Here is a 24,693-nt window from a genome sequence, read left to right as displayed (position 1 = left end):
AGAAAAATAAGAGCGAACTAAACAGAAGGAAACAGAGGGAAGATAATAATAAAGCAGATCTCCTCAGGCTGAGAACGGAAAGCCAGACAAAACTGAGGAAACCAATAGCTGCTTCTTTGAAAACATCAATCAAATTTATAGGCCTCTAGCTGGATTGACCAAGAAAAAAGGAGACAAGAACCAAACGATCAATATCAGGAGTGAGAGAGGCTATCACTCCAGGCTTAGAGACATTAAAAGGATAATAAGGAATACTGTGAACAGCTCTTTAACCTATTTGATAACTTAGATTAAATGACCAATTTTTTGAAAGACAACAAATACTCAAAAAGAAATAGATGGTCCGAATTTCCCTGTATCTATTGAACACATTCAAGTCATATTTAAAAACTTAAACCCTCAAAATCCAGATAATTTGACTTGAAAATTTCTATCAAACATCGAAGCAAGATATAATACTAATCTATACAATCTCTTCCAGAAAATAGAGGAGAAGGGACCACTTCCAAACCCATTTTATAAGGTCAACATTACCCTGATACAAAACACAAAGACATTATAAGAAAATTACAGGCCAATATTCTTTATGAACATAGACACAGAATCCTCAGCAAAGAAATAGCAAACAGAATTTGGTAACTCATTGTGAGAATGACATATCACGACCGAGCGGGGTTTATCACAGGAATGCAAGGCAGGTTCAACATTAGAAAATCAGTAAACATGTCATCATATAAACAAAGAAAACTCATGATCATCTAGTTAGATGCAGATGAAGCATTTTACAAAACGTAACATCTGTGCTGGACATAAACTCTGCACACACTAGGCTTGGAAGGGAACTTCCTTAACCCGATAAGGTAATCTACAAAAAATCTATAGCTAACATCGTACTTCATAGTAAAGATTGAATGCTTTCCCCACAAAATCAGGAACAAGTAAGATTGCCCCATCTCACCACTTCTGTTCTTTATTCAACACCATACAGGAAGTGCTTGCCAATGAAATCAGGCAAGGAAAAGAGAAAACACACAGATTACAAAGGAAGAAATAAAACTGCCCCTATTCATAGATGACATGGTCATTCACATAGCAAATCCTGTGGAATCTACAGAAAAGATCCTGGAACTAATAGTTGAGGGTAGCAAGGTCACAGGTTACACAGCCAATATGCACACTCAGAAAAAAAATTGTATATCTACATGTTAGATACAAACAACTGGAAATAAAATTTTTTTAAACTACTATTTCAGTCATAGTATAAAAGATGAAATATTCAGGTATTTGTATCACTAAATACATGCAGGACATGTGTGCTGAAAACTACAAAACACTGATGAAAGAAATCAAAGACCTAAATAAATGGAAAGATACATGGTGTGCATGGATTGGAAGTCTTAATATAGTTAGCGTGTCAGTTCTTCTAAAATTGATCTATAGGTTCAAGGCGATCCTAATCAAAACCCCAGGAGGATTCTTTGGGAATAGACAAGCTGACTCTAAAATTTACATGAAAAGGCAAAGTTGCTAGAATCACCAAAACGATTTGGAAAAAGAACAAAATTAAAACAACCTGATTTCAATACTTACTCTAACGCTAACAGAATCAAGACAGTGTTCAGTTGGCGAAAGGACAGACGCATAGATCAATAGAAGAGAATAGAGTCCAGAAATAGAGTTGCACAAGTACGGTCAATTGATTTTTGACAAAGGTACAAAGACAATTCATTGGAGAAAAGATAGTTCTTTCAACAAATGGCACTGGAACATTGGACATCAATATGAAAAAAAAAGAGACCCTATTAACTCAAAATTGATCATGGCCCTAAAAGTAAAGCAAAAAACTACAAAAATTTTGGAAGAAAATAGAGGAGAAAACCATTGTGACCTTAGGTTCAGCATAAAGTTCTTAGACACAACATCAAAAGCATAATTCACAAAGGAAAACTTAATAAATTTGTTTCCATCAAAATTAAAAACTTTTGCTCTGCCCAAATCACTCTTAAGAAAATAAAAATACAAGACACAGATTAGAATAAAATATTTGTAAATAGCATGCCTGGCAAAGGACTTGCATACAGAGTATAAAGAATTCTCAAAACTCAACAATAAGAAACTATACAACCCGATAATAAAATTTGCAAAACATTTGAACACAAGTTTTACCAAGAAGATAGATGGATGGCAAATAAGCACATGCAAAAAAGCTTAATACTGTTAGCCATTAGAGAAATGCAAATTTAAACCACAATGAGATACCACTATATTTAATCTATTTAGTACACCTATTAAGAGGCTACAATAATTTCAATTCAATGATAAGTGTCACTGAGGAAGTAGAGAAACCAGAATTCTCACACAATGCAAAATGGTACAGCCATTCTGGAAGACAGTTCAAAAGTTTCTTATGAACATAATCTTATCACAAGAACCAGCAATCCTACTGCTGTGTATTTGTAATTACCCAAAGGAAATGAAAACCAATGTGCACACAGAAAAGATCACTTTCACAAATGTTTCTAGTAGCTTTTTTCGTAATCACCAAAAACTGGAAAGAATCCGAATGTCCCTTGAATGGGAGTGGGAAATAAACTGTGGTTCCTCCATACCGTGGAAACCCAGCCAGCAATCAAATGGAACAGGCTATTCATGCATGCAGCCACGTGGATGAATCTCAGATGTGGCGTGCGAGGTGTGAAGCCAGACTCAAAGGCTACATTCTGCATGATCCCATTTTCAGGACATTCTGGAAAAGGCAGAACTCTGGGGACAGAGAAAAGGTCAACAGTTCCCTGGGTTTAACGTTGGGGGCAGAGTTTGACCACAAAGGGGTAGTATGAGAGAATTTGAAATGAGGGGGATGGTGAAATTGTTTCGTCTTTTAGTTGTGGTGGTTGTTACACAACCCTTTGCATCAGTCAAAACTCATAGAACTGTGGGGCCAGCCCCGTGGCCGAGTGGTTAAGTTTACACGCTCTGCTTCAGCAGCCCAGGGTTTCGCCAGTTCGGATCCTGGGCACGGACATGGCACCGCTCATCAAGCCATGCTGAGGCAGCATCCCACATGCCACAACTAGAAGGACCCACAATTAAAAATATGCAACTATGTACTGGGAGGCTTTTGGGAGAAAAAGGAAAAATAAAATCTTTAAAAGAAAAAAGAAACCTCATAGAACTGTGCATTAAAACAAGTAAGTTTTAAGGCATGAGATTTAAAAAAATGTTTTAATAAAAAGCGTACATTAAAAAATTGATTCATTTTTCCTATAAAAAATTTAAACTTGTAATTTTTTAAAATTAAAACTTAAGAGAAAGGAAAATTACCTACATCCTTATCCAGAGACACTTAGAACTGACATTTTGGTGGATTTCTTCATACTTTTCTATGCATACGTTTTTCTGAGTTTGTTTTTGTCCTTTTCGTATTTAAGTTATCGTGTATGTAATCCAAAGTCAGCCTTCTGGAGGCTCCCAATCCCTTTCTCCTTCCAGAGTCACTGTCCTGTGAAACAAAATTGAGGTGTCTCGTGTCCCCATCCCACCTTTGTACATCATCCCATTTCTTCACTGCTCTGGAGATCTTCAAGCAGTTGGTGTTGCTCCTATTCCTATTTGCTCCAAAGTCCTTGTTGACAATAATAATTCGTCTTCATTCAGCAGCTAGAAGTCAAGGGCAGCCTCAGCTTGAACTTCTTTTTCAACAGTGGACACTCAAATATTCCTCCCTTCCTCCCCAATACCAGCCACACAAGGCTCTGTGTATACCTGACTTTCTGAAAGTTTCAGGTCCCAGAGCTGCCATTTTGGGTATTTCCAATGTTTTCTGGTTTATTAGTAATGTCTCTATAAACGTCTGTGGCTACAAATCTTTATCTGTATCAAAAAGTCTCCCACTAGGGTAGACTCTGCACAGGATGGGGAAGAATTTAAAACTAAACGTTAACTAGCACTTTCCTAAAATGTCACCAGCCATTTCTCCTACAAAGAATTGCCCCATTCGAGCCTTCAGATGATGGCAGCCCCACTGACATCTTGAATATGACCTCACAAGAGACCACCAAGCCAAGTCACTCCCGAATTGCTGACTCACAGAATCTGAGAGATGGTCAATGTCTGCTGCTATGTTTTGGGTGATTTTTCCACAGCAGCAGATACTAACACCATAGCTCAGCAAGAGCACACAGAGAGATGGCCTGGGGTGCGAGTGAGCCATCGGCTTGCTACATGGAAGTGCAACCCTCTTACCTTTAATGACGCCAGGTATGAAATATAAGCTGGGGGAAAGGCTGTTTTGATATGTTCAGTGCTGAAAGACATGGAAAAACTAAGAAAGTTAAGAAAAGAAAATTTGACCTGTGAAAAAAGGTTAAAGAAATTAGGACTACTTTATCCTTAGAAACAAAACACTAACATTTAGTGGTAACTAAACTAATTGGCTAACTCGCATCACCCCTCCATTCCAATACCTGCTGACACTTAGGAAATGGGTGAAGGGTTCAGTATAAAAGACAAGCGCTCTTGGGCATAAAGAAAATGTCTTTATTCTAAGGAACTTGTAAGGATTATTGTTAAAACTCCACCTTTGGTGTGAAAAGCCATATTCATTAATTATCTATTTTAGGCTATATGATTAGTGAATGCTAAGGTAAAGGTTGACAAAGATGATTTTGAAGTCCCTAACTGGATTGAAACAAATAAATTATTCTTTACATTATGAATCTTAATATGAAATTCTCAAATAATAATGCTCCAAATTAAATAAAGACACTGAATTGACAGTCTTCTGTTGTGGGCATGCATGACCTCACGGAGAGCGGGGAAAGATGAGCAGGGGCTGGTGTTGAGGAGACAGTTTCAGAAGGAAAGAAACTCCATCCTTTGCACATAGTCTTAAACAGAATTCTGTCTTGTTTCCTTTGTTTAAGCCCAGTGCACGTGGAAAAAGTATCGAACTCGATTTTACTGGAGAAAGAGCCTTATGCACTGGAGCAGGGCTTCTCCGGGCTACCCTGGGATCTCCCGTGGGCAAAGCTCCATTCCTGTTCCCAGAGATGACAAGAATTTGAAGACCTGTTGGTGATTGTAAGTGCCACTTACAGAACATATACTCCTAGAACATTGTTCTTTCTCTCCCTCCTTCTCCCATTGAATGCTGCCTTCTGAGACGAAAAATTCTGAAAAAAGAAAGACTCTTGATTTCACCACACACACACACACACACACTCGGGTCCCCATAGAACAGAGCTTGTATTTTGAAATCTGCTCGAAAAGAGCAGTCATTCATTATATTAGTCATTTCTTCTTGCTATTTCCCAAAATAGCTGCAAAATGAGTTTGGTACTTCTTAATTCAAATAACCCAAAAATCCGCAGTAATTATGCTGTATTTTCATGTACCTTGATAAATTGAGCATGATCACAAAGCAGTTTTATGACCATTTTCTCTTAAACAACTGTTTTCATGAAATCCAAAAATGACTATAATTAATCTTTGTATTTAGGAATTTCTGGAACATCCCTGAGTAATTGTCTCCGACACCACTTCTCTGAGAACAGAATGATGGCTCAGTTTCTAAACGCAAACAGATCTTGGAGAAGAAGCTATTGCTGCTTAACTCCCAGAAAAGCAACAAGTGAAGTGAAAAGTCTCTGAGATCGCTGGCTTCACTCACATCGCACATATTTATCCCGTGAATACCTCACGCCACCCCCACCACACGAAGACTTTGTAAAGTTAGAATCATCTAGAGCTGGATCTATGATCTTTTACCAAAAGTAAAATATCACATTTCCCTTGGTCAGAAGAGCTCATTACACCCAAATTTAGAGCTTTCAGCTCAAGGCTTTAAATCAGAGATGATCCATCTCTCGGCATCAAAGTGTTCAGCTCTAGTTAGGTGCTGACCAGTTTACACAAAGAACAAGGCAAAGACTGTGTGAGTGTATTAAGGTCAAAGTAAGTGTCCTCACCTTTCTAAAAGCATTGGCAAGTCCCAAGACAATCCCAACTTTTCCAGGTTCCCCCAGAGGAGCTTCTCATGCTGCTGTCATGCAGACCGCGTTGGTCTGAGGACTGGAGTCATTCTCACAATTAAAACATCACCAGAGCCTCCCAGAGGTCTCGGGCCATCCCATCGGAAGGACCAATTTATACCGCTCACCGTGATTTCTTTATTACGCTTCCTTGACCAATCCTAAAAGAATGCCTTGTTTTCTAGAGAATGAGATTAAGGGATGGTAAAAATAAAAATAATAAATAAAGCTTTCCATGAGTTGTGCCAGCTGGAACAGCCTCTGAGCATTAAAGGGGAAGCTGGTCTTGGCTGTGTCCAGTGGGGAGCAGCAGCACTGGGAGGTAAGGGGTGGTGAGGGAGGCACCCGGTCAGCCCTCCCCAGGGCTCCCACTTCATCACCTTCTGCTCCAGCTGAAACAGCCAGTGCTCTTTCAACACCGCCAATGGGGCAAGCCAACCACACTCTTGTGGATGTTGGCTTTTACTCCTCTCCTGCTCTTTGCTGTGCTTCCCCTCCCTCTCTTCCTCCTTCCTTCCTCCTTCCATCCTTTTTCCTTACTCACATCCCTCCCTCCTGCCCACAGCCAAGCCCGGCACATGCCAGGCACTATCCTCAGTGCTGAAGACACAAGTCAAATTGAGGCAGGGTTTCCATCCCAAAGCGGTGAGAGGAACGGAAAAGTAAACCCACGATTACAACGTAGCGTCACAAGTTCCAGCTGAGAAAAATCCACAGCCTCCTTCCAGGGAGCCCCCAAATGCCATGGGGCCAGAGCGCTGGGAAAGTTGTCTGCAGGGGCGCCACACACTGCGCTGGAGGTACGCTTGGCTAGAGACTCAGGGACAAGGCGTGGGGGCGGGCCTGTTCCCAGCCAGCTGAACTGCTGGCACTGCTCCCCAAAGCCACTGATAGCATTTGAGTTTTAATATCCAAATTGCCCGTTTTGAAATGTGTCTACGTGAATCTATTTAAAGTCTTGTCTCCCGCGCGGTGGTGCATTTGATATATGAGGAGTTTTGATTTCATTTCTCATTTATTATTCTTCATATTCAAATTCAGAACGTATGATTTCACCCTGAGAGCTCTGAGGAGGACTGGGAGTGAAGTGGGGACAGTGTCTCACCTCCCGGAGGCGCCGCAATCTGTACTGGTACAGCCAGCCTCACTTCTGAGCCCACTCTGGGGCCAGGCCACAGGTCCCGGCCACTGCTGGCCTCGCAGCTGGTGACTGCACGTTAGGAGTGAGCGTCCTGCCATGTCAGCTGTGAGCCCGTGTGCTCCCGGGGTCTGCACTGGAAGCCCCCCGCTGCTGAGCTCATTAAGGACCCTGAGGTCGTCCTGGCATTCTGAGCAGCCTCACGAAGGAGCAGCATGGGAATCGCCCCCTGACAGCCTCCTGATTGGGACTTGCCAGCCCAGCGGGGCTCCGGGAGATGGGATGAAAAGACGCCTGAGCCTCTGCGCAGCCCCAGGGTCCTCAGGCTCCAGGACCTGAGTGGCAGGCCCCAGAGCTGCTTAGGTTAGAATAATTCCAAGGTGGGACCAGACCACGTGAATGCGGCTCTGAATCTAATCTCCTCCTGGACTGATTGGCAATTATGCTGCCATGCGTAGATGCAATCAGATCTGAAATCATCTCCACCCCGACTGCTGCCAGCAGCAAGGCCTCTCCTCCTCGAAGGCTGATGCCACATCCCTCGAGGCTGAAGAAGCCAGGATGGGAAAACAGGCTCTCACTCAGTCCCGTTGATTCCCAAGGCCCTGGGCTCGGCGCAGGTGAAAGACGACAAAGTGGGAGGGTCGGGACCCTGAGTGGACCCGGCTGGCTCCATCAGCAAATGAAAAAAAAGCAACTGGCAACTCAACTTGAAAATCCAAATAAAATGGAGAGCTGGACATCTTGGGTGTTACTTTTTTGTACAAAGAGCTTCCTCGTCATCCCTTCTACGCTGCATACGAATAAGATGTCCTGTCCCAGCCCACTGCCTGCTGACTGCTGACATTCCTTCCCCTCAGAGGTGGAGACAAGGGCCTGTCTTGGCTGTTCTCCCAGGGCTTACCCCACAGAGTTGGTGCAGATGTGGAAACTTAATGGCTGCCGCAGGGACCTCCATTACCTGTACCAAACTTCCCATTTTACAGGTAAGGCATCTGAGACAGCCAGGGTCCTGCTCTGTCCCTGTGTGCCCTGCAGTACCCACCCCGCCCAAACTTGGCTGCAGCTGGGAGAGACGGAGGGTGCAGGAGAGGTGGAGGGTGTAGGAGAGATGGAGGGTGCAGGAGAGATGGAGGGTGCAGGAGAGATGGAGGGTGCAGGAGAGGTGGAGGGTGCAGGAGAGATGGAGGGTGCAGGAGAGAAGAAGTGTGCAGGAGAGGTGGAGGGTGCAGGAGAGATGGAGGGTGCAGGAGAGATGGAGGGTGCAGGAGAGATGGCGTGTGCAGGAGAGATGGAGGGTACAGGAGAAACAGAGCATACAGGAGAGGTGGAAGAGAGCCCTACTCCCCTGGCTGCTTCCCTCAGCAGAAGGACATGCCCCTCTCTACACAGCTTCCTTCCTCTGTCACCCCCAGTTTGGCTACTGCTGTCCCCCTTCATCCATTTAGGCCTGAGGGTGAGACCAGCTCCAGAGTCAGGACCCCCAAACCCCACACTATGCCCTCTGGTTTCCTTACTGCTCCACCTTTGACAACGTCCCTCTTGGAGCCCCCATGAAGCCCCTCCTTTCAAGTGTACCCCCGTGTTGGGTGGCCCCTGACTCCACTTCAGGCTTGAAGCACACTGAGCAATGGCTGGCAGCCTGCATGTGCGCCCCGGTCCGCACATGTGGCAAGGTGTGGAGGACCACGTTCCCTGCAGGGCTGGTTCACTGGTGTCCTGGGGCTGCTGTGCCAAAGGACCACGCTCTGGGGCTTCAACAGCGGTGTGTTCTCGCCACGTTCTGGAGGCTGGGAGCCCGAGGTCAAAGTGTGGCAGGGCTGCACCCCTCTGAAGTCTGCTGAGGAGAATCCTTCCTGACTCTTCTAGATCCTGGATTTTGTGGGCATCCCTTGGGTCATAGACGCCGCCCTCCAATCTCTGCCTCTGACCTCCCACAGCCTTCTTCTCTCTGTGTCTCCTCTCCTCTTATAAGGACACCAGGCACGTCAGAGTAGGGCCACCTTACTCCAGTGTGACTGCATTTTAACTAATTACGTCTACAACAACCCTATTTCCAAATTAGGTCACGTTCTGAGGTTCTGGGTTTAGGAATATTTGCCCTGAGCTAACATCCATTGCCCATCCTCCTCTTTTTTGTTTGGCTTGAGGAAGATTAGCCCTGAACTAACGTCTGTGTCAGTCTTCCTCCACTTTACATGTGGGACGCCTCCACAGCATGGCTAATGAGTGGAGCAGGTCTGCACCTGGGATCAAAACACACAAGCTCCGGCTGCTGAAGCAGAGTGTGTGGAACTTTAACCCCTCAGCCTCAGGACCAGACTCCTCAACATGTCTTTTTGGGGGTCACAGCTCATCCCAGAGCAGGACTGTCTGGCCAGCTGGGCCTCCCCAGCCCATGCTCTCTCCACACCTCAGGGCTTGCTCACCCAACACCTACTCTGGTGTGATTGGAGACCACGGCTCTCCCAGTTTCCACTGGATGTTCGTGACCCGTATCGCATCTTCCTTCATTTTCTTTCCCTCCTATTAGGTTATCCATGTAACTGATCACCCAGACCAGGGCACTCTCGGCCCCGAAACAGGTGTTAGCAATCAGGCTGGACGACAGGCGTGAGCCAGGACTGCTGAGAGCTCACCCCTCCTACCCACCGTCAGACTCACCTTTCCCGGCCTTTCTCTCATTGAGGATGAGAGCGTTTACTGTTCTGTTTTTGTAATTTGTAGGCTCGCCAGCATCATTTTTTTCAAATCGTCTCTACTCATTCGGGAAAAAGATGCTCACACGATTCCTCCACTGAAAAGTGTAAAGGGCATCACTCTTCTGTTTTATTTTTTCTCACTAATCAGCATGGATGGATGACAAGCATTTCTCTGTCTTTTTCATGGTTATCCTGGAAATGTCTGTGAAGCGGGAGAAGAGGGTGGGTTTGGGGCCAAGTTGCCCCGATGCGAGACCTGAACCCACCACTGGCTCAGTGTCCTCATCAGGAAAGTGGCCACCACCAGGGTATACGCAACCTCATCAGGTTGTTTTGAAGATCAGACAAGGTACCCCGGGTATAGACTGGGAATGCTGCCGGTCCCACAGGAGGCGCTCGACGTCAGCTCCGAGCGCCACCATCTGTGGGGCGCCTGTGCGCTCTGTGTGCCCCGCACCGGGAGGCACCCAAGGCACCACGTACACAAGCCAGCAGTGTTTCCTCGGAACGACCGGCCCCACTCTGCTTTCTGTTCTCCCACCCCTTAAACCTGAAGGGAAGAAAATATCATCTTGAATAGACAGGCCATTTCCATCTGTACAAATCAAGGATGGAACGTAATGCGTATTCTCAAAATGTGTGTTAACTGTTAAGTCATGAGTATTTCAAGGGTGGGTTTAACAAGGTTTAAAGTGGGAACATTTTTCCAGACCAGAATAAGAAATGTACTGAGACGTCTCTTTGAAACTCAGTAATTTCAATAAGTTTTCGTTTATTTAATTCCTTGAAAAATTGACAAAAAATGACATTTATAAATATTTAAGCATTAATTATGTATTTTTATCTTTATTACCAGTGTATTAATTAAAGGCCCGTCATAGTGGGAAAAGCATTTTGTATTTTGTAAATTTTGACAACTCAAAATTTTTTTTATCAAAAAGCCTAGGAAACTCTCTCACTTGACAAACCTTACATACGTGTACTCACTTACGCTCTAGCACACAGCATCCTACTGGATTTGCTCGGCCAGTCTTGCATCCTCCGCAGGCACCTTCCTCTGTCGGTGCCCAGACAGAACATATGCCCAGCACCCTCCTGACCGTGTGCACACGCCCTCAGCACTGGCGCCTGCTCTCTCTCAGCAAACTCAGGAGCCCGGCCCCAGCTCTCGCCAACATCTCGCCCTCCTCCCCCTGGGGGGCTGGAGGAAACACACAATCTTGACTCCTGTGTCACCTTCAAATCACAGCCATGTGATTCCAGTGGACCCAAAGCTGCTGCTCCAACACATGCGTTGCCCTCGTCCGTTCTCTCCCCAGCTGCCCTGGGGCTGTCGCCCATCTGCTCCCTCTGCTCTGCATCAGGCCTTTATCCTCATCTTGCCCTCACACACTTATTTTTTCCTCCCTCATTCCACAGACATCCACCGAGCACCTGCTACCTACCTGGCTTTGTTCTGGGCACTGAGGACATTGCAACAAACCACACAGGCAGGGCTCGCTCCCAGTGGAAGATACCTCCCAGGTCGGGTGACAGTCATCAGAAGGGACCAGGCACCTGTCTGTTACATGCTTGGGGGTAAGCGCCATGGAGACAAAGAGGAAAAAAAGGATCATGGCTGGGGGATCCTAAATAGGTGTCCAAGGAAGGCCACACCAACAAGACAGTCTTTGAGCAAAGAGCTGATGTAGGACAGGAAGTGAGCCACTCGAGGTGAGAGGGAACAGGCGTATGAAGGCCCTGAGGTGGGAGCAGGAAGGGGGTCACTGCAGCCGAAGTGGACTGACTGGAGGGGCATGTCAGTCAAAGATGCGACCAGAGGCGTAACAAGGGGCCAGCCTGTGGTCCCATGCACACCCAGAAAGGGCAGCCCATCTGCTCCCTGAATCCTGAGGTCAGCCACTCACCTGCAATGATCACTATCTGTCTGTCTGTCTCTGTCTGTCTGTCTCTGTCTGTTTCTCTGATTGTCTGTCTTTCTCTGTCTCTTTGTCTCTGTCTCTCTCTATCCATCTTTCTCTGTCTTTCTCTGTGTCTCTCTCTGTCTCTGTCTCTGTCTCTCTCTCTCTGGGTTCACTTGCTCTCAGATTCTTGTCAAGGACTGTTCTCAGGGGCAGAGTGAAGCTAGGTAGCTGAAAGTTGCTGTAAATATTCAGTGAGAATATGGTTACCCTTTGACCTCATGTCCAACACAGCCACAGATGTAAATCCTAGATAAATAACCTCAATCCCCATTAGATGCATTTGCTGAGCCCAAATGCTTGCTTTGAAGCCATGGATGACTATAGCTTGCTAATTTACTGTTTTCCTGTTTAACCAGAGGGGTAACTCAATGGTCACAAGGATTTATGAGCTTGTTTTCCAGAAGAAAAGGAATGCCTCTAAGAAAGTTACAATCCCTGGGTGATGTGACCACAGCTGCCCCTGATGCCAAGAAGTCTGGTTGCTCAAGGTCTTATCTGAAGTGAAAGAAATGTGGACTTCCCCTTTGTTTCCCCAGAACTCCACCTCCAAAGCCCCTCAGCCCTATAAAGACCCCCTGCTTTCTCTCTGTGTTAAGATGGATCTGAAAGGACCTGCTTTCCCACCTTCTCGCTTTAGCCACTTTCAACACATCTTTCTCTACCTCCAAGCTCTGGAGTCTCGGTGGTTGGCCTACTGTGCATCGGGCACATGGACCTGAGGTTAAGAGGTTTGGTATCAAGAGGAGCAGACAGAGCCCTTGCAACAACTCCAGCAGTGAGATGTCCCACACCCGGCTAGGCTACACACCCAAGATGTAGCAAACCTCAAGTGTCTTTCCGGCTCAAGATCATTCACCAGGTCCTTGTTGCCTGAAGAACCTGGTCTATATTTGTCGCCTGTTGTCAAGACCTGCACTGCTCCACCAGATGCCCCTTCCCCAGGGTTGCTCCCTCTCTTCTCATGCTTAGTCTCCTGCTCCATCCAGACTCAAGGATGCCCCACCCCAAACGCCCTGTGGAAACCCCACCTCATCTACCTCTGCTAAGTGATGGCAACTTTCGCTCAGGCTCTCCAAGTCTGCTCTTTGTCTAAGGCCCTAAGCAAATTCCATCTCCCCCTGGGAGCTTTCCTCGACTCCCCAGCCCCAAATGGCTCCTCACCCCAGAATTATTAAAGCATGCATTCCTGTAGACATACCCCTTGGCAAATGGCTTGCACTTTCCTGAGAACAACTTCTTCTTTTATGTCTCTGCACCTTTGTAAATGCTGTTCCGTGCCTAGAATGTCTTTCTCTGCCTCTCCTCTTTCTCCAAGACTGAGACTCCTGGATGCTGTGATCTCACCAGCCACAGATGCCCCCACCCTTCAAGGGTCCCCATGGAATGACATTGACGAATTGTGTGCTATTCAAGCGCTTCCTCCCTCTCTTGTCCACAAGGTTGAGAATTTCTTGAGAGCATGAATCATAACCAATATCTTTTTTTAGTTTTGTATGCCACACTTTGCAAAGTACCAGGAATATAATAGATATTTATCAAATATCTATTGAATCAAACTCTACCCTATTGTCTTCTCAAAAGGAATATAAGTTACTGTTGCAGCTTATGCACAAACCCAGTGAGGCATCTGTTAACTTTTGCAGACTAGAAATGAAAGACCAAGCCTCAGATCTTCAGAAACATCCTCCATGGAATGAGTTTCGAGAGCCCTTCCCTCCCTTGCTCCGTCTTTCCTCCTCGAGAGAGAAGCACACGAAATATGTTTTTGAAAGCCATAAACCCTGGGCCTGCTCAGATCAAGGAGGAAGGAGGTGCGCCTGGGAATTTGGCTTGTGAATGAGAAGGCTGCTCCTCCTTCCTCCCCACCGCTCACCAGAGGTGCATCCTCCAGCACAGCGGGAAAGAGAGGCTGGATTTACCCTTCTTCCAGAGCAGACGGGGCGTGCCGGGAAGAGCCGAGGGGCGTGGATGAGGGCTCAGGGCCGTGTTCCTGCTTCTCAGCCACAAGCTCTGGTGTTGGTGCCCATGCGGGTCTAGTTAGAAAATAGCCGGGAAACTTAGGAAGGCCAAACCAAAGAGAGTGCCAAGGGGACAGCTAACCCTTCAAGGAAAAGTGTGCCTGTGGTTTGAACAACGGGCATGTTGTGAACAACCCCCCAGACTCTAAGGTCAAATCATGATGGTGCAATGGAAGTTCTGAGACTCATGTAAGAAGGGGCTGATGACTTCCATTTTCCTGTGGATGCGAGTGGCCCCAGCACACCTGTCCCAGCCGGACACAACAGCAGGAGTGCACTGGCAGCTGAAGCACAAATGCTGGGCTTGCTAACCAGACCGTGGGGGTGAGCACTGTTGGGGTGTGTGTGTTGGGAGGGGGTGTCGGCCCCTGATGTCCACAGCAGACCCATGAGCAGAACTGGACTGTTTTCAGCCCTCATTTTCACGTGAAATCTGGTATTTTAAATTTTAAAAAATTCTTTATTCCAGACCCCAAACTCTGATTTATTTCGCTTTTCTATTTCTGTTTTGCAGCTGTTTTTCCAGAGTTCTTGTCGACCTGCAGCTGTTGCTCACTGCAATATCTGAACCACTGCAATGCTCTCGTGGAAAGTGCTCCCTTTCCTGTTAGATCGCAATCAGGAATTGGCAGTTCTGGGCTGTTGGGTTTTCTCCCCAGCTTTATTTCATTACAGCTTATTGCATGCCTGAGCCAGTACGTTTGCATTAGAAACACAGCTCAAACCTGAAGAGAAGGCTATTGCAGTTACTGCCACTCGGACGTATGTTCTAAATATAGTAATTGTTCAATGGGACAGCATCCTCTGGTCGTTAGATAGTCTGTGTCTATTTTTGAAATATATTTACTAACAGCCATTCGGTTAATTATATTAGATTGTCAACTTATTAAGTATCTTTTGTGATAATAAATAGATTATAGCGGTAACAGGAAGAACAACTTGTGAACTTCCGCCGATAAGAGAATGGCGATTCAAGGATCTGACAGATGGAGCCTTTACTCACCTACGAGATGGCTATGGAGCCAGCTCTTGAAAACAAACTGACTCATGCCACTGACTCCAGCAGAGTGACCTCTGACGAAAGTCTCAAGGACTTTCTTGTCCAACCACTGACATTTTGGTCCCATTACAAAGAATTTCGTCGATATTAATAGCAGTTTTCAGAGAGAAAGCAACAGTGTATGAAGCTTGATATAAACAGATGAGCAGGAGGGAGCCCTCACCCAGTGATATTCGGGCATCAGTATGGGGCTTGATCCATCCCAGAACAAGTAATGCAGTCTAGACGATGTGCTCTGAATTTGATAATATTTCAGCCTTTCTATGGAACGTATCTTGAGGAAAAGAACAAAGACCCTACCAGCAATGGACAGATATGCAAACTATAGCGACTGGCTTAGAATTATAGAAACTTTACAAACGTCTGCCTTCCTATGCAAGTTGTCTAACTTGCAAAAACATTTACAATTTGCTTACCGCCATATTAAAATCTAGATAAGGTCCCTCATTTACGAGAGGGTTTCGTTGCTTTCTTATCTGCTTTTGAGACATCTTGTAATAAGTCTTTTTTTTTCGGTCTGTAGTGCTTTTTCAATCAATGTAGCTGACACCAGATAATTTCACACAAGGGACATATCACACTGGCCCTGTATGAACATTGACCTAATTTAGTTAATCTTAGATTATTTACCCAGAATCTCCTGTCTGTGAATATTTGAATGTGTATAACCATTATAGTCTTTAGGGAAAAAAGAAACACAGAAAAGCAAATGAGAGTCTGTCTAGTTTCATAACATGATGAAGCAAACGAGGCCAAGAGATAGGTACACGAAATAAAGAGAAGAACGAGCCATGGGGAACTTGGCGGGCACGTGGGACCTCCTCCTGCCCGGCTGGGGACAGGTGCCCCAGCTTCTCCTCTCAAAGCTTGCTTATCATTTTTGGTTCTTTTACTCTGAGAAGAGTCCAAAAAAGTAGAAGAGCAGAGTTGACAGTGAGAAGTGGCTAAATTCTTGCAGTTGCTTCTTATAGTTATCTCAGCAAGTTTAATGAGAGCCAACATGAGTCATCACAGAAACAAATGACCTTGTCATCCTAATAATAACACGCCAGCCTGCACATCCACCGTGGCGGGGTCACCTGCGTTCCCAATGAGATGCTGCTGGCTCTGCAGCAAGACACACGCCAATATTTCAGTTATTCCCTTGGAAACTCCTAAAAAACAGGCAGTTTGATTAAAGCATAAAATATTTCTATTATTTTCTTACTAATTGAACAGAAGCCTCAAATAACAAGAGTGCTATTTTCTAAGGAGTTAATACGAAGAATAAATCTTTTCAATTAGCTTACCCACCAAACCTTGACCATTCTTGGTATTATACCACATTTTCTTTTTCCCTTAGTTAAATTTAATTTAGCCAAAATAGAACAGTAAATGGACAAACTAATAATGAGCAACAGGAGAGTTTCTTTTGTGATAAAAACAAATTTTAAATTTTACCTAAAATTATCTATAAGATACTTCTAATTTATTGGTAAAATAGACTCACCTCACATTTTTGTTGAATTGTTTCTTCATTAATTATAGAACCCTCAAGATAAATATATAAAAAATACAATGTGTGTGTAACAAGTAGCTATGCATGCAGAATTTTCCTGTTGCAGTTGTACCGAATTTATTAAATTGAATTTATTAAAAACAACAGTCTTGGAGCAATCTCTTCTTTCAAATCAAAGGATGAAAAGTAATTTCTAAGTTTTATAACTTTGTTTCTAGAACTCTTGTCTCTACAATGTTAAGATAGACTATTTTAAAATCATATTTAAAATATTAAAAGCCTGCAAATAGGTTTTATTGCAATCTCCTTGACCAGGGTGTGACGTCACAATTTTTAAAGCTGTGAGTCAATCATAGGAATTAAAGAGTTGGGAAGGAAGTCCTTTCTTGCTTCGTAGAGAGTATTTTCACCAGCTGTAAATTCGTGCTCAAGCTTTTGTTCTGCTTGTTTTGTTTTGGGCTGCAATGGTGGTGGGTGGGTGATAATACCTTGCAGGGGAAAAAATAAAGCAGAAAAGTACCAAAATGCTGACCTGAAATTTGAAAATAACAGGAAAGGGGTTGCTTCAGCTGGATGTAGACATTATACAATAACCTGCAGTAATTTACATCTCGTCATTATCCAACATTTGTAGCAAGATTCTTCAAAAGTTACTTAAGAGTTCATTTAAGATTGCTGACTGAGATCACAATACAGTAATTAGACGGAATTAAAGTTAAAATGGAAAGAAAATGAATCAAACTATAAAATACAATGTGTACTGCCTCCCCTCTCCCACCCCCCCCCCCCATCATGTCTTCTCATGAAAGAAAAGAAGCTTTGATAATACATTATGTTACAAAAGCAACTTTAACCCAGGGTGGCTTTGCACCGCCTCATGCTAAACCACATGCTCAGCATTTTCCTCCATTTTGGCTTTTCCTCTTCCATTTCCTGAAGGAGGGTTTGGAAAGTCTAAGGCTGCCCTACAGAAATACAATATAAGCCACTAACAGGAGCCACACAGGTCAGTGGTCAGTTTAAATTTCCTAATAGCTACATTTTGAAAAAGTAAAAAGAAGCAAGTGAAATTAATTTCAAGAATGGATTTTATTTTACTGAATATATCAAAAGTATCATTTCAACATGAAATCAATATTTAAAAATGATTAATGAGGTATTTTACATGCTTTCTTTCATACTACACCTTTATTTTTTATTTTATTATTTTCTTAAAAATAATTTTGAGGAAGACTAGCCCTGAGCTAACATCAGCTGCCAATCCTCTTTTTGCTGAGAAAGACTGGCCCTGAGCTAACATCCATGCCAGTCTTCCTTCATTTTATATGTGGGATGCCTGCCAGAGCATGGCTTCACAAGCGGTGTGCAGGTCGATGCCTGGGATCCAAACCAGCGAACAGGTCAGGGCCCAAAGCGGAACGTGCGAACTTAACTGCTGTGCTCCCGGGCCAGCCCCCATACCACACCTTATAATCGGGCGTGTCTTGCACAGTCACAGCACACCTGGTCACACTGTAAGTGCTCAGTAGCCACGTGTGGCTAGTGGCTATCATATTGTATAACAGAGGTCTACATGGGCAGCCAAGGAAATTACACTGGGAGAAAGTAGCAACTTGGAAGCGTTGGGAACAAAGTGATAACTCGACCCACTCTAGCAAGCTGGGACAGTGACCTGGCTCTGACGCTCAGAAGAAAGAGCTCAGAAGTAACCGCCCTGTGCTGCACTGATGTCACTTTTTTGCTGCATTTGTTGAATTCCCAGGAGGACTGGATCCCTCACCCACGTGTGTGTACCTAAGAGAATATTCCTCTGACCTATTTGACTTCTCCTCCCGAGGAGCCAGGCACAAGCCGCCGCCAGCACTCAGCCAGCCTGTGACTGCGGGCCCCCAGGGGAATGGTGTGTGTGTGACTGCGTGTCACTCACGTGTGACAGTGGATGTGTGTATGTCTCTGCATACATGCGTCTGTGTGTGTTAGAGACTCTGGGTATTTGTGTGAGTGTGCATGAGTGCATAGCACGTGAATCGTGTGTGTGTAAGAACATGCACGGCGAGCGTAAGATTGAACGTGTGTGAGAAGGGGAGGGAGGCAAGCTCAGGACCCCCTCCCCAGCCCCCAGGGCGCTGGCCCTGCTGTGGTCCACTCTGCCAGGCCAGCAGCTCCACCGTGGCAAGGGCCTTTTCAGCCTTTCAGCAAACATATGTTGGACACCTACAATGAACCAGGAGCTGTCTACACCCTGGAGAGACATGGTGAGCCACCTGGCAACAACGCCGTCTCCCTGGAGCTGACATTGTCCTGTGTGCCCACCCACCATAACCAGGACCTCCACAGTACGCCTCCCCAGCCATGGCTGGCTCAGGGCGCACAGGGCGCTGGGCGGGCCCTGGAGAGGCTCTCTTCCCCAAGGCCAGGCCCGGGTGCAAGACTTGCAGAGACTTCAAGAGCAACCCAGGGTCCAGGCCTAAATCATACAATTTTCTGGGGAGAAAAAAGGTATTCTAGTTCAATTCCCCCAAAGGTGTCCATATTTGTAAAGAGCCTGCCTACGGCTTTTCCTGGATTGAGACGGAGGCCTCCATCTTTACCCCAACCGAACAAGACACCCTATAGGGCCTTTTCTCTGTTTATTTCCCTGTTCTGCTTGCTGTGCTTACGAAAACAATATCTGGCTCCGTTCTCCTTCCAAATCCTGATCCCTTAGTTTGTCAAGAAACCAAGGTAAAACTAAAGCACCTCCAGAGGCTGCGAGGCACATGGTGGAGGCCTGGGAGCTTGCTGGGGAGACCTCGGGGCGAACCGGAGAGTCCACGGGGCCCTGGGGAGACCTCGGCCTTCTGCAGCCTTCAACCTCGACGCTTAATTCTCAGCTCCGGGCTAGGAACCGGCCTGGTGCCCGTCTCCGTGTTGACTGCCTTCTCCTGGGAAAAATTTCCAGCCCACGGACGAAGTAGGGAGAGGAGAGTGGAGACGGAGTGCTGTAAAGAAGCAGAAGGAGGACACGTCAACGCAGCTCAGGGGAGCAGAGGAGAACACAAGCTTGACCCGAGAGGAATGCGGCCTTCCCAGGCGCCCCGGGTCCTCCCGGAGGCTCAGCTCCGCCGGCCTCTGCCGCCCTCGGACCCCACAGCGGCCCGCGCGCCACGCGCTCCCCGCGCCCGCAGGTGCGGCCGGGGCGGGACCCAGCGCTCGGCCCCCACCCAGGGCCGCGGCCGCGGGCACCAAGCGCATCCCTCCTGCCTTCGAAGGTCTAGAAAAACGAGGTCACCCTGGAGGACGGGGGGTGGGGGCGCGAGGCAAGGGAGAGGCAGAAGCGTGGTGAGCCCGGCAAAACCGAGGGAGCAATTGTGTGACCGAGACGCGCGTGCCGCGGGCAGCCGAGGTGCCGGCCCGCTGGCGAGGGCGCGCCCAGGGGCGCCCCGCGCGTCACTAGCTCGTTTGCTTTAGGGCCGAAACTGCTCTGCTGTCGATGGTTTTGAGTTCAATCGAAAGAAAATAACTTCAAAACCTCTCCCCGGCGTTATCCTTCAAACGTCAGACGGTGTCTTGTTAAATTCACTCCACTCGGTACCTCGGCTGCTCTGAGGGAATCTAAACTTGCAAGCAACACTTGAGAGAAACCGCGAAAACCTGGAAATCTCCGCGTCGTTGGAGTCAGACAGCCGGGCTCGGAACTCCAAGCACGGGTTTTAAAGTTTGTGAATCCACCAGAAAGAGGAAATTACGGATCATCACCAGTTGTCACTTGCAAAGCTCGCCCCCCTCCCTCTCCCCACACCAGGGGATCAAGAGTTTGAAACTTGTCATGGAGAAGAGAAGCCTTTGCCGAGAAGGCTGCTAATGAATTCAGATTGTATAGTTTTCAAAATCTGATGTTTTGCAATGATGACATTAGTGTGGCAACCGAGGGTCCGGGGCGACAAGTCTGCGCAGCTGCTCCGCGCTTTGAAACGCCAGAGACAATGGGAGCCAGTGTTCCGGGCGCTTCGCCTCTCCGCGCCATTTGCATAGTCTGTTCTGCCTGATTGACCAGCGGGTCTGTCGCGGGGACCAGCATTGTTCCCAGATCACTTCAAGATGGCCGAGATGACAAGATTCAGGTGAGAGATGAAGTGGGATGGTTCCCGAATGCCACAACAAAAAGCGGCCCTGGGAAAGGCGGTCGCAGCCGGGCTAGCGGACCCGGGAGGGCCGTTCACTTGTTTGCTTCTAGAGACCTCATCAAGTTGCTGGAGGGGAAAACTGAAGACAAGGATTTTAACAGGAATTTACGATGCTCTATTTTGGGGATAATTTGGGGTCCTCCTTTATCTAAAAATCCAATACTTTGGTGGCATTTCAGTTCACTGTATTCTTCTACTCTTAGAAGTTTCAGAGTTAAACTGCCAAAAGGGAAACAGTTTCATTCTATGTGGCCAAAAACTGTCACGAATTGAGACTGAATCTGCTCTTTTCCAGAAACACTATTTTGGAAAGTTGCTCTGGTGGTCCCTCGGCCAGCAAATCTGGGTCGTGGAAGTCAATGGAATCAAATGGGTTACTTCCAAGTCACCACCATACGCGTTGCTTGGTTTCAGAAGTCAATCGTTTTACACTTTATTGTGCACAAGAAAGTCACACGCGCGGCCCCTCCACCCCCACACGGATTTGCATTTGACACCGACTTTTTGACTTCAGCTCAGAAAGTCAAAATCGTCGCCCTACAACTGCCTTTTCCCCACAGGCCTCGATTCCATCAGCCATCGGTGGGCGCTGCGGCACTGGGTCCGGGGCTCCACACCAGGGTTTTCTCTTTAGGGGATCTCACTGACGGGAGTGTAAATATTGCCATTAATTTGCAAAGATGCGGACCCTGGAGGAGGGCATCTTGCGGGAGGGACCTAAGGCAGGGCGGGTGAGTGGACCAGGGGATTAAGCTAGAGGAATCCAGACGGAGGGAGCGAGCCTTTTCTGGAGAAAATAAAATAGTGGGGTGGCATCCTGTCTCCCAGATCAAAAGACTTGATTCCGGCACTGACAGCGCCTCTGCCGCGTGGACCCGGAGCCCGCGTCACGGTGTGCCGAGGGCCTCCTCAGGCCCAACTAGACCCAGGCTGCGCCCGGCCTGCAGCCCCGCGGGGCCCCTCCTCCTCCCCTGGTCCTCCTCCCTTCTCCACCTCCTCCACTTTCCTCTTCTTTCTTCCTCCATCTTTCTTCTTTTCCTCCTCCCGCTTCCTCTCCAGCCTCATTCCTCCCCCTCCTCCTCCCTCTGCCTCCTGCAGCCCCGCGCCACCCATCTGAGCAAAAGCCAGCTCTGGAGAATGCACCCAGCAGCCACGCCCGCGGGCACCAACCCCAGGCACACGGGGTCGCCGGCAGTAGCCAGGCTGGCCCGCCCCGCCCCGCAAGCGCGGCGGAGGCCTTTTCATGTCCTCACCCTTATTCGCTGCGGATTGCGGCGACGCTTATCTCGGGAATATAACGATTAATCCAGCCGCAGGTTTCCAGATAAGTGATTGTGATGGAGATTGTTGGCGAGAAAATAGACAATTATCCGCTGTTAGCTTTACATAAAGATCGCATTAACTCAAATTAGTTATCAGACAAAAGACCGTCGGCGTGCGCGCCCTGCCGGCCCGCGCCCTGCCCGCGCCCTGCCGCGGGGACCCCCGGACGCAGCCCGGCCCAGCGCGCGGCGGGCAGGGCCCAGGCCCAGGGAGCACAGGGTGGGACGGCGCGCAGGAGGGGAGCCCGGGCGCCGACCCCACGCAGGGACTCGAGCGCTGCGCTTGTCTGGACGCGGCGCGGGGCTCCCCACGCGCCACAGGAGGGTCCCGGGGGCAGCCCGCGCACCAGCTCCGCCCCCCGCGCTCCCTCCCCCGCGTGCCAGCTCCCTCCGCCTGGCGTGCCTCCTACGCCGAGATCCCCTCCCGGGCCTCGACCTTCCTTTCCCGCGCGCTCCCCGCGGCGCTGCCTTCTCTCTTCACCGCCCTCAGCCCGGGGTTGTCGGTCCTTCAACGCGAGCAGGGGACGTCATTCACTCCCTGGCAGAGGCCCGACCCTCCTTCCCGTCGCGGAATCAGACTCGCCGCAAAGGTGTCCTCGGCCCCAGCCGAGTGCGCTTCGCCGGGGCGGTCCCGAGACCCGCCGCCCCTACTCCCCGCGCACGGTCGCTGTCCTCCCATCGCACCGCGTCGGGCTGGCTCTCCACCGACCCAGTTACCACGAGACGGACAGGAAAGGGGGGCTGGGGGAAAGAGGGGACAGAGCGACCCTCGGAGCTGCGTGTCGGTGGCCCAGGGGCCCGGCGGGGACCCGGAGCGCCAGCGTGGGCAGGGGCAGGGATGCTGGATGAACAAACGTTGCGCACGGTCCAGGCACCCGGTTGCCTCCTGCGCGCTCTTTCTCCCATGTCCCTACTGGTGTTGACAGGGGCCCGTCGGGGCACGGGTTTCACTGGCGCTGCCAGAGCAAACGCACAACCCGCCACCCAGCGCCCCGGGCCGGCCGCAGGGCCCTGCGGGGTCCCCACCGCCGCGGGCGCGCGCTGGCGCGGCAGCTCCCGCCCGGCCGGCCTCCCTGGCCCCCAGGGTCCCCGGGCCCCGCTGAATAGGGCGGATAATGACCCCCGGTTCCCAAGGCAGGCTTTCTGCTGCCTGGTGAGCTTGGATTTGTGTGGTCCAAGCCTTTCCCAGCTTGTCCCATTCTGTCACCGGGATAAGGGGCTCCCTCGGCTCGTTTGCACCTGCGTCGCTTTTGGCTCCTTCAGGAATGCGCTGAAGCTTGTAATCAGCTTTGTGAAGCCATTGAGTGCACGGCTGAGTGAAACTTCCAAAGCTCGAGGAAAACTGGCCCGCTGAATAGGAGCCAGCATGGGGCTGCTCTCCAAGCCTCCGCGCTGCCAAATTCCAGCAGAGCCCCTCACAATCGCGCTGCGCGGCTCCACCGCTCCCCGCACTGAGAAAAGTGAGAAAAGAAAAGCGAAAATACCAGTCACCGAGGTTAGCCGTTTGTTCCCAGATTAATGGCAAACGGCTCCCTCTCACCGCCCCCTTCAACTTAGCTCACCGATTCAGGAAATATGACATAGCGGAGGGAGGACCGTTTTTAATAACAACTCATCTGTCTCATATTTTGGCTGGAGGTTCCCCCAGCTCATAGCTGAGCTGCAAGCCCCAAGTCCCCGGGGAGCCTCAGGCCTGGGGACTTATTTACAATTGGCTGTGCACCTTGCCTGAGTGGAGGAGTTCGATGAAGCCAAACCTGAGCCCCCGAATCAGCGCTCCAAGGCCTCCAGAACATTTCCTTAAGGAAACAGAACAACAAACCAGTCCCATCCCTTCTCTAGGTTGCCCTCACCCACTTCAGCAGGAGCCTGTCCCCCAACCCTGGATCCCTTGATTTCAGTGGCTTTGGAAAGAAGAAGGATGCAGGGAAAGCAGAACTTCTCTGACATTAAGATGTGTTTGTTTTTTCTGGACAGATGACTTTAGGACTCGAGTGCAAACGCTGTTGGAGCTGCAGCTGCCACCATATGGCATGTGTTTGTGGCTGCGGTTCCAGGAAGACAGGCCGTCTCTGAGCTACTTCTTCCTACAGAGTCTGTGCCCCTCACACAGGAGCCTCCCGGGGCTTCCTGACAGGCCCTCGGTCTCTCTCCCTATTGCATAGATGGAGGGAAGGAGGTTGTAGGCTGGCGCTCTCTCCAAAAAAGGAAATCCTTGGCAGCCAATAGATCTGCTAGCTTGCGGAAGGCAAACCCATACTACTCATCAACCGTCAAGTCAAGACATATGAGCATCCATGGCTGTCACCGCGTCCAGGGCAGGCTCTTTCTTGGTGCTCTTACACCCCACCATCGCAAACAGTGCCTGGTGCATAGGAGACAGTGCCTGTTTGTTGAACGACGTTGTCCAGTTATGTCTCTGAACTCAGAGTAGGAGCAGGTCTTCTGAAGCATGGAATCCTTTCTCCGATTGTGCATGAGGCCCTCTCCAGTGAATCCTGATAGACGTGACTTGGAGAAAAGAAAGTGAAGGCAACATGGTGATCTGTGCATAAAAACTCTCTTTGCAATTGCTATGAATTTCTTTAGCTAATTAATTCTTCTCACCGTGAATTGGAAGCCTTTCCTCTTCTGCAAGCACCAAGATATCGTTTTTATGACTTGATCTGTATTTCCATCGCTTTCTGGAAGCATTACCTCGGTCCTGCAGGGCTTTCTGTGCTGCAGCACCTTGCTTTTGTCTTAACGGGCCTCTTTAAATCCCAAACTTGTTATAAAGCCTTGGGGAGAACA

The 24,693-nt window shown here is 48.2% G+C and overlaps 1 long non-coding RNA gene across 4 annotated transcripts in view; it reads right to left on the bottom strand.

The window, feature by feature from the left end:
- Window positions 1–17,482: 17,482 nt before the first annotated feature.
- The window catches only part of LOC111768652 (uncharacterized), a 636,254-nt gene continuing 629,043 nt past the window's right edge, over window positions 17,483–24,693 (bottom strand). For all 4 annotated transcript variants that reach the window (XR_011428104.1, XR_011428105.1, XR_011428106.1 and 1 more), the window contains one exon: window positions 17,483–19,393. This is a non-coding gene — a long non-coding RNA (uncharacterized lncRNA). The remainder of the gene's footprint in view (window positions 19,394–24,693) is intronic.

This window comes from Equus caballus, chromosome 17 (genome assembly GCF_041296265.1).
Source record: "Equus caballus isolate H_3958 breed thoroughbred chromosome 17, TB-T2T, whole genome shotgun sequence".
In the NCBI taxonomy this organism is placed as follows: Eukaryota; Metazoa; Chordata; class Mammalia; order Perissodactyla; family Equidae; genus Equus; species Equus caballus.
Note: the sequence above shows the minus strand (reverse complement) of the source record. Positions and strands in the feature narration are given on the sequence as shown.